The sequence below is a fragment of the Benincasa hispida genome, chromosome 3, assembly GCF_027475165.1.
Source record: "Benincasa hispida cultivar pf3 chromosome 3, pf3_genome.v1.1, whole genome shotgun sequence".
Taxonomy (NCBI): domain Eukaryota; kingdom Viridiplantae; phylum Streptophyta; class Magnoliopsida; order Cucurbitales; family Cucurbitaceae; genus Benincasa; species Benincasa hispida.
Window position 1 is genome coordinate 9,178,236 of NC_143480.1, and position 8,001 is coordinate 9,186,236.

The window sequence follows — 8,001 nt, forward strand, 5'->3', positions numbered from 1 at the left end:
TATTGTTAAGAGACCCTTACGTCTTCATCTATCCACATTCATATAGAATAAAAGAAAAGTTATATGTTTGAAAACACACATTCTTTTTCAAAATATTGATAATTAAATACGATAAATGTAACGTCCCGAGATCTAGTTAAATTTAAATTAATTTTATGAAATTATTAGTTTTTTTATTTCGAGGACAAAACTTAGACAATTGAATGTTTTTTTTTTTTTTTTGTTCGGTTTTAATTTAGATTTTGTTTGGAGAAGATTAGGTTTTTTTTTTCTTGGATTTAAGTGTACCTGGAATTTAAGTTAAGTGATAGTTGTTAGGAGTTAGATTTTTTGTTAAGGGAATTAAATAAGATTTGGTAATTTTGTTTTGGAGGAGGAAAAGAGAAATATATATATATATATAAACAAAAGAATTTAGGGTTTTTGGTTTAAAGTATATATATGAGTAAAGAGAAAAAAAAAAAAAAAAGGAATAAAAAGTCTTCTCCTTTCTTCTTGAAGTCGTGCATCTCCCACTTTCCGTGAGTTCACGCACATCGCCGACCGAAGCCCTTAGATGCTGTCGCCGCCCTGAGCTGCTCACGCTGCCGATCGGAAGCCCTCAGACGCGAGCCGCCGCTGCCCGTAGCCAACCTAGACGCGAGCCGCCACTACCTGGCGTCGATCCAGCCGCGGGTCGCGCACGTTGTTTTCGCTCCAGCCGTGCTGTCCGATTTTCGTCGACGGCTCCGGTCACTCCTCCAGCCAGCCACATCGCAACGAGTTCGCTAGTGGCACGTCCCATTTGTTCAACGCCTCTGTACGCCGAAATCTTCGATTTTGGGGTGGGATTTAAGATTTATTTGGTGTTTCTTGAATAGGTTTTTAAACTTTGTATGAACAAATTCATAAAATATAGGATGTTTTATTCACTGTCTTTATACTTTAGTTGCATTAACTGCAAACCAATAAACAACATCCAAGGTTAATATGGTTCATGTTTAAGTATGGTATGTAATATACCTAAATGGTCTGATAAAGTTGGGTACCTTACACAACTAGGTGTTACAATGGTTGTAAAGTGCTACAAATGATATTCTATACAAAGGAATTTGTATAAGATTGGATCACGAAATGTTTAGTCTCATTATATAATACACACTTACATTTCACCAGAATAACCATAGGTAACATGACGACTTTAATTCTGGTGAGTTGTGAACTCCTGTCTATGAGGATTTTAGATTGGGGAGCTGGAAATAGGATTCATTCATCTGATTAGGGAACTGGAAATACAGGATTCATTCATCTGATGGGAGCTAGAAATACAGGATTCATTCATCTGATTGGGGAGCTGGAAAAGGATAAGTAGATGAATTACTCCCTTAGGGCTAATTCCGGATCTTGAACAATGTGGTGTCATACCCTCTCTTGGCCCAAAAGGGGTTTAGTTATGATTGTTCATTAGAGGAATCAGTGGTACTTAAAGGAGTTAAATGTAACTACAGTAATTTAATCCAGCTGTACTTACGAGTAATTTGTGAAGGGTCATCGTACGTTATATCCAATGGACATAGAAATATATCTGTAGTGCGAATAGTGCAGTTATCGGTATTTAGTGTAGTGCAGCTATCGGTATTTAGTGGAATGCTTGACAGTTAACGGATAGTAAATAATAGTAAATAATATAACTAGAAAGTTTAATTAATTATTCATGACCGTTGGAGCTTCAAGCTACATGTCCATAAGGTCCCATTGGTAGCTCAAAAAGAATTTAATTGAGAATCAGTTTTTGGGTTAATTTGAATTGTTCAAATTAATTAGAGGGATTGATATATGATATAATTGTCATAATGTATTTGATACATTGTAGTTTAATGGGAGAAAATAAATAAATATTTGAATGAGATTCAAATATATTTTCTATGAATGTGATTCATAGATGTTAAATTTAATATAAATATGATTTAGATTAAATGCCATAAAATAGAGAAAATAAATTATAGTTTATATTGTATGTGATACAGTATTAAAACTATAGGTTATATATTATATTTGATATAACATATAATTTAATATAAATATAATATGATAAATCAATTATCATATTTATTTATATTATTTTATTATTATTATTTGAATAATAATTTTTCCATCTTTTCTCCCCAACCACCTTAATGGGGGATTATTAATTTTATGACAAGAGGAATAAAAGAAGCGTGGTTTTCTCTTTTTCCTTAACGTATTGCAATTTCTTGTACGATTGAGAGTTGCAAAAAAGTTCTGTGAGTTCTTGAGAGAATCCTCAATCTACTTCCTCCACCAAATCTTATTCCTCCTAACCAAAATAGTCATAGCCCACATTTCCTGGGTTCTCACCTCGAGAATACCAAAGACTCATTGTGATTATGTCCGGTTGTTTGGTTTGAGAAAATCTTGAATAAGGTCTTTAAGAAGTTGTTGTTTCTATTCAAGGTTTGTGACTATTCGAGGGAGGTTTCGTGAAGAAAGGTTCTTCAAAGGTGATGTTTTGTGACTGTTCGAGGGAGGTTTCGTGAAGAAAGGTTCTTCAAAGGTGATGTCTCTTGAACTTAATTCTTGTAAAAGTATGTTGTAGTTTAATGTAAATGCATATCTATTTTATGTTTGCTGTAAATTAAGTATTCAATAATTAATAGAATTTAGACGATCCACTTCTGCTCAAGGATCTCCTCACCAAAGTTCCTTCACAAGCATGCTATCTAGCGGTATCAAAAGTGTGTTTTGGTATATTTTTAGTAAGTTTTAAGACGCTGCGACTTGTGAAGTTTGGGAATAATTATTGTAAATAAAAATTTAAAATTTGGTTCTTGTTTATATTTAGGTTGGAGTACTTGGTTGAACTTTGGTGGTGGTTTGAAGTAAACCATGTGTTGAATAGGTAAACTAAGTTTTGGTAATATAAGTATTGGAACTGGGCCTTAAAGTTAAAATTAAAGTTATTTATGCTTTATGTTTAGGCACCTTGATTCAAGAATTTCAATGCCAAGAGGGAGGTTTAATTGCTTGATATTTGGGCTGAAAATCAAGGTAAGTTACCTATTGTCGCTTCGCCCTCGAACCTAAGTGTATATTAAGTATTAGTCCCTATGTTGGTTTGGAATATTATAACATGTTTGTTGGTTAGTTGGAATTGTGGAAACTCATGCTTTGCCATGGAAATCTTGATAGTATGTTTGATGCATGTTTGACTGATGGATGGATTTAGAAACTATTTCGAAATCTCTTAAGCATGATGTATGACTATAATTGTATGCTTATCCCTAAGTTGAACTATAGTGGTTGTTAGCCTTCTTACCGGGCTATGCACATCGTAAGAAGTGAGCTTTCGGGCTCACACCTTTTGCCTATGTATGGTGCCCCTTGGAATCACCATTTAAGTTTATGACTGTGTCCCTCTGGGATCACTACCTATGAAAGCGTGCCTCTGAGTTCGCCCCTTATGCTTATGCCTATACCTATGCCTACGATGCGTAATGTGCACATATCCTCGATAGGAAGTCTAATAGTTCAGTTAGTGGGCTAAGGAGTGAGTCGCTTGCTGGGTATAATATATACTCATCCAATTTCCTTCATGTTTTTCAGGTAAAGGTAAAGATAGGTCGGCGAATGACAGGAGAGATCTGTGACTCAGCCATTGGGATATGTTACTGAAAAGCATCTAAAAAGTACCTTTATGATCTTCAAATTTAGAACTACTATCACTAGTTTGGTTTAGTTTGACATGGTTTATTGAGTAATTTTAGGAAACTAAGCATTAGGAGTAATTTGTGCGAAAATGAAAAAAAAAAAAAAAACTAGGCAAAACTCCAATTTTGAGCAATTACGGGTTGACTATGGAATTAGGAAGAAACCAAGGACCCAAGATCAAGAAAATAGGCAAATTTGGAAGGCAATTCGGGGGAGCCAGTGTTGCAATGCTGCAGACCCGAGAGCAATTTGGAACAGGGCAGTGTTGCAATGCTACGACTTTGACGCGGGGTTGGCATGACGGCAGCATTGCAATGCTGCAAGAATATTATAAATAACAGCGTTGCGCCACCAGGTCTGGAAAAAAAAAGAGGAGGAAAATGGAGAGCCGACTTTGATTGATTTTACCTAAATTCTAGTCCATACAAGAGTCGAAATAGAGCAATTCTTATCTTTTTTGTTGAAGACTCGAGATTTCGATTGAGAGTTGATCTGAGAGTATTTCTGGATTGATCGTGACAGGAAGATTGATCGTGATCATGGAGTTTTGTTGAAGAACAATCTGGTGTTCGTGGCTAGAGTCAAGAAGATCGTGATTGGGATTCGAACCTATTGAGGGGAGATCACTATTCTTTGTTAATTTATTTTCTACCATAATAATTGTTTGTTTATTGAATACTATTATCGAAATCATGCATGGCTAAACTCTTTTATTCTAGGGTGTTTGTGGATTTTAGGGATGTTACTTTGAATATTGAATTTACAATTGATTGATTTTGCATAGATTTCTAAATTGTTTGTGCTTAATGCTTTTGATTAATTGGCTACTAATTGAAAGAACTTAAGTTAATTAGATGTCTCGAGAGAGAATTTAATTCGTTGGACCCAATAATTTAGATTGTTATTCGAAATTGCATGAGAGTAAATTTAGAATAATAAAGGGTCTTAATGTTGTAACTACTCAAGCGATAGAAGAGATTTAGGTCGGTGGGTAGTTATTAGGATGGTTTGAGCTCGAGAGAGGATTTCCTGATTTTAGAACTTTTAGCCTCAATCTATCAATTTCAATCAATTGCATGTCATATTCATTGTATTCCCTAAATGAAGTAGCATCTTGGAATTGTTTTGCTTTGACTTGTTTTTTGTGTGTGACTGAATTTTTGTTATTTGTAGTTATAGATAAAACTATCTTTTAGATGTCTGGATAAAATTGACGAAGAATTGTGATAGCTAAGTTAAGAAAATTTTGCTCATATCGGTCCTTGAGGACGATACCCTATTTGGAATTCATTACTTTGATTGCGTGTGCTTACACATATCGTCAGTTATCGCTTCCGCATCCATGTTTTCGTGTGATAGGAGTTTGTTTAAGAGTCCACCATATTAAAAATCTTAGTTATTTTATTCGTTCGTTTATTAATTTGTTTATTTGCTCAATTTATTCTAAAATAAAGGCAGGTGTATCCCGAACCGTGTTTTCAGGATTTTAGAGTTTGAATTTTACTTAAAGAAATAAAAGTTTTATTTATTTTATCAAATTTTTCTTCGAAAGTTTATTCTCAAGCCTATGCACGTGTATAGTAGCATCCTAGAAGTATCATAGAAATTTGGGTCATTCAATAAATTTTGTTTTTTTTATTATTATTAATTCAATCTCATTGTTTCAAATTTCAAGTTTTCTGTAGTCTTAGACATGCTTTGGACCAAGAGATAGTTAGAGGATTTATTTATTTATTTATTTTTTATTGAAAAAGAGATAATTAAATGTTTTAAATCTTAACAAAATAAATGAAATTCCTATTTCATTTTTTTTAACACTTTGTTCCCGTTTTAATTTAATCTCTGATAGTGATTGTTACTAAAAAAGATATTAAGTTAATGGCCAAAACTAAGTTAATTTGAATCAACTCATTTTAATATCATTGTTGAAAGTTGAAACTATATGCTTATATACAGAAATAAAATAAAACTAGATGTTCTATAGAAAATAGGAAAAATAGATTAAGTCCGTCAAGGAAATAACATCTCGTTGAATTGTTAATGTTTGTTTTTTCGGGAGGTTGAATAATATATATATATATATATATATATATATATATATATATGAAAAAAGACTTCATTAAACCTCAATTATAGGAAAATCAAAGAATGAAGGTCGTCGGTAATTACATCCAAAACTCAATTAAGGAAGTAAAAAATCTAATGCCAAACGAGAAGGAATAAAATAAGAATGAGAATTCAAGTAACCAGCTGCATAATGAGCCATACAATGAGTAGTTCACTTACAAAAATGAGGGTTAAAAAAAAGAGACCATATCCAAGTGCCTTGCAATAACACCAATCTCATCTATTACGTTCTTCACCTCAGGTCATAGACTTTATGAAAATGTTCCATACATTCTAAATTTCTTTTTGCAATTAATTAACTTTAATTTGAGATTAATTAACTATTAATTTACGTAAAATAACTTGCACTTTTTTATACAATTGGTGGGTTGTCTTTTAACACAAAAGTGAACAATATTATAGTATTGTAAGAATATGAAGACATGTGTAAAAAATGAACATATTTAAGCTAACATAATGTGTATATTTTCGACCAAAACATAATGTATAGTGGAGTCTTGGAAGTAAGTCATGGTGTGATTCGTGGTTGAACTCTATTGGATAGGTAGTATGCTCGGGTGAAAAGGAGTTAACCTAAATATGAGTTAGACGGATGAATGACTATTTAAGGGGAGACTCAGTGGTCCTTTGTTAAAGGGGAGAATTTTTTGAAATGTGACTAAAGTCCCAAATTAGTTAAATAAAGGGAAGATGATGGAGGCTTTATGAAGTAGGTGAAAAGAGTATTAATAAACCTACAAGTTAAGTATTTCATAATAATCATCGGATGAATTTATGTACTTAATAAAAACCCTTGGATATAAATTGAAAGTTTTGAAGTGGGAAAAAGTTGATTTAGCAAAACAAGATTGAATTGAGAAAGGCGAACCTAGGCAATGACGTCAGTGAGTGTGCAGAAAAAAGAAAAAAAAAAAAAAAACGGCAGTTTTATGTCTTTTTTCAACCAAGTGGACAAAACGGCTCATTCTCTCCCACTCGGTTCCGCGTTAAACTCACCACCTCTCAAACTAAACCCAATTTTCAAATTTCCCTATATTAATCTTAAAAACAAGTCTACCAAATTATCGTTTTAAACAATAAATTCAAAAGTGGGAAAAAAAAAACATCTATTGATCCGTAAATTTTGGATGCAGTTTTTAAATATCACACATTTGGTTTTTAAATTTTGAATTTTATTTCAATTTAGTTTCTAAATTTTAAAATATTATAATTTTACCCTTTAAGATTTTAGTTTTGTTTCAATTTGGTTCCTAAATTTCGATATTTTACATTTTCAAAATCATTTTTCATTGAGTACTCACTTTCAATCATTGACGCTAATTTCTATTAATTAATTATGAAATAAAAATTTAATTTAAATTTAAAAAATAATTAAAAAAATAGTGAAACTTAATTAATTATTAACATAAATTAATATTAAAGACGAAAAAAATGAGTATTTAGTAAATAATTGATATTAAAAATGTAAATCTTGAAACATAGGAATCAAATTGAAGCAAAAATCAAAAGTCAAGACTAAAATTATAACATTTTAAAATTTAGGAATTATATTGAAACCAAACTCAAAAACTGATGACTGATTCTGTAACATTTTAAAACTTATGGACTAAATAGAAACTAGACTCAAAACTTAACAATCAAAAAGATATTTTATCCATACAAAATCTTTAAATAAATATTAAATGGATGATTCTAGTAGGTAAGACCTCGAAGCCTTTAACAATCAACTTTTCAACTATGCAAAAAAAATCAATTTCTTTTTATGGTTAAAAATTAAATAGTAATGGAACACGATTAGATTTGAGTTGACTCAAAAAAGTAGTGCTTATTTTTTTTTTCTTAAAAAAAATGAAAAATAGAGATTAGTGGCGTTTTTGTTAATGTAAAAAATTTGATCGAAGAGGAAATTAGGAATGTTAGTTAAACGCGTGGCGAGCAATAAACGTTGACTTGGTTACAGGGGAAAAATTGGGTGCGGCCGCGCTCTCCGCGGTTATTTATTAAGTTAAACGAGGGTGGCCGAATCAATTTTTTATGGAAATAAATTCAAAACGGAGTTTTCATGGAAAAAATGTTATGAATGCTGTTGGCTGTGTGATGTCATCAATGATGCAAGTAGCTTTTTTTTTTTTAATTTTTTTTCTTTAATTTACTTTTTTAATTAAG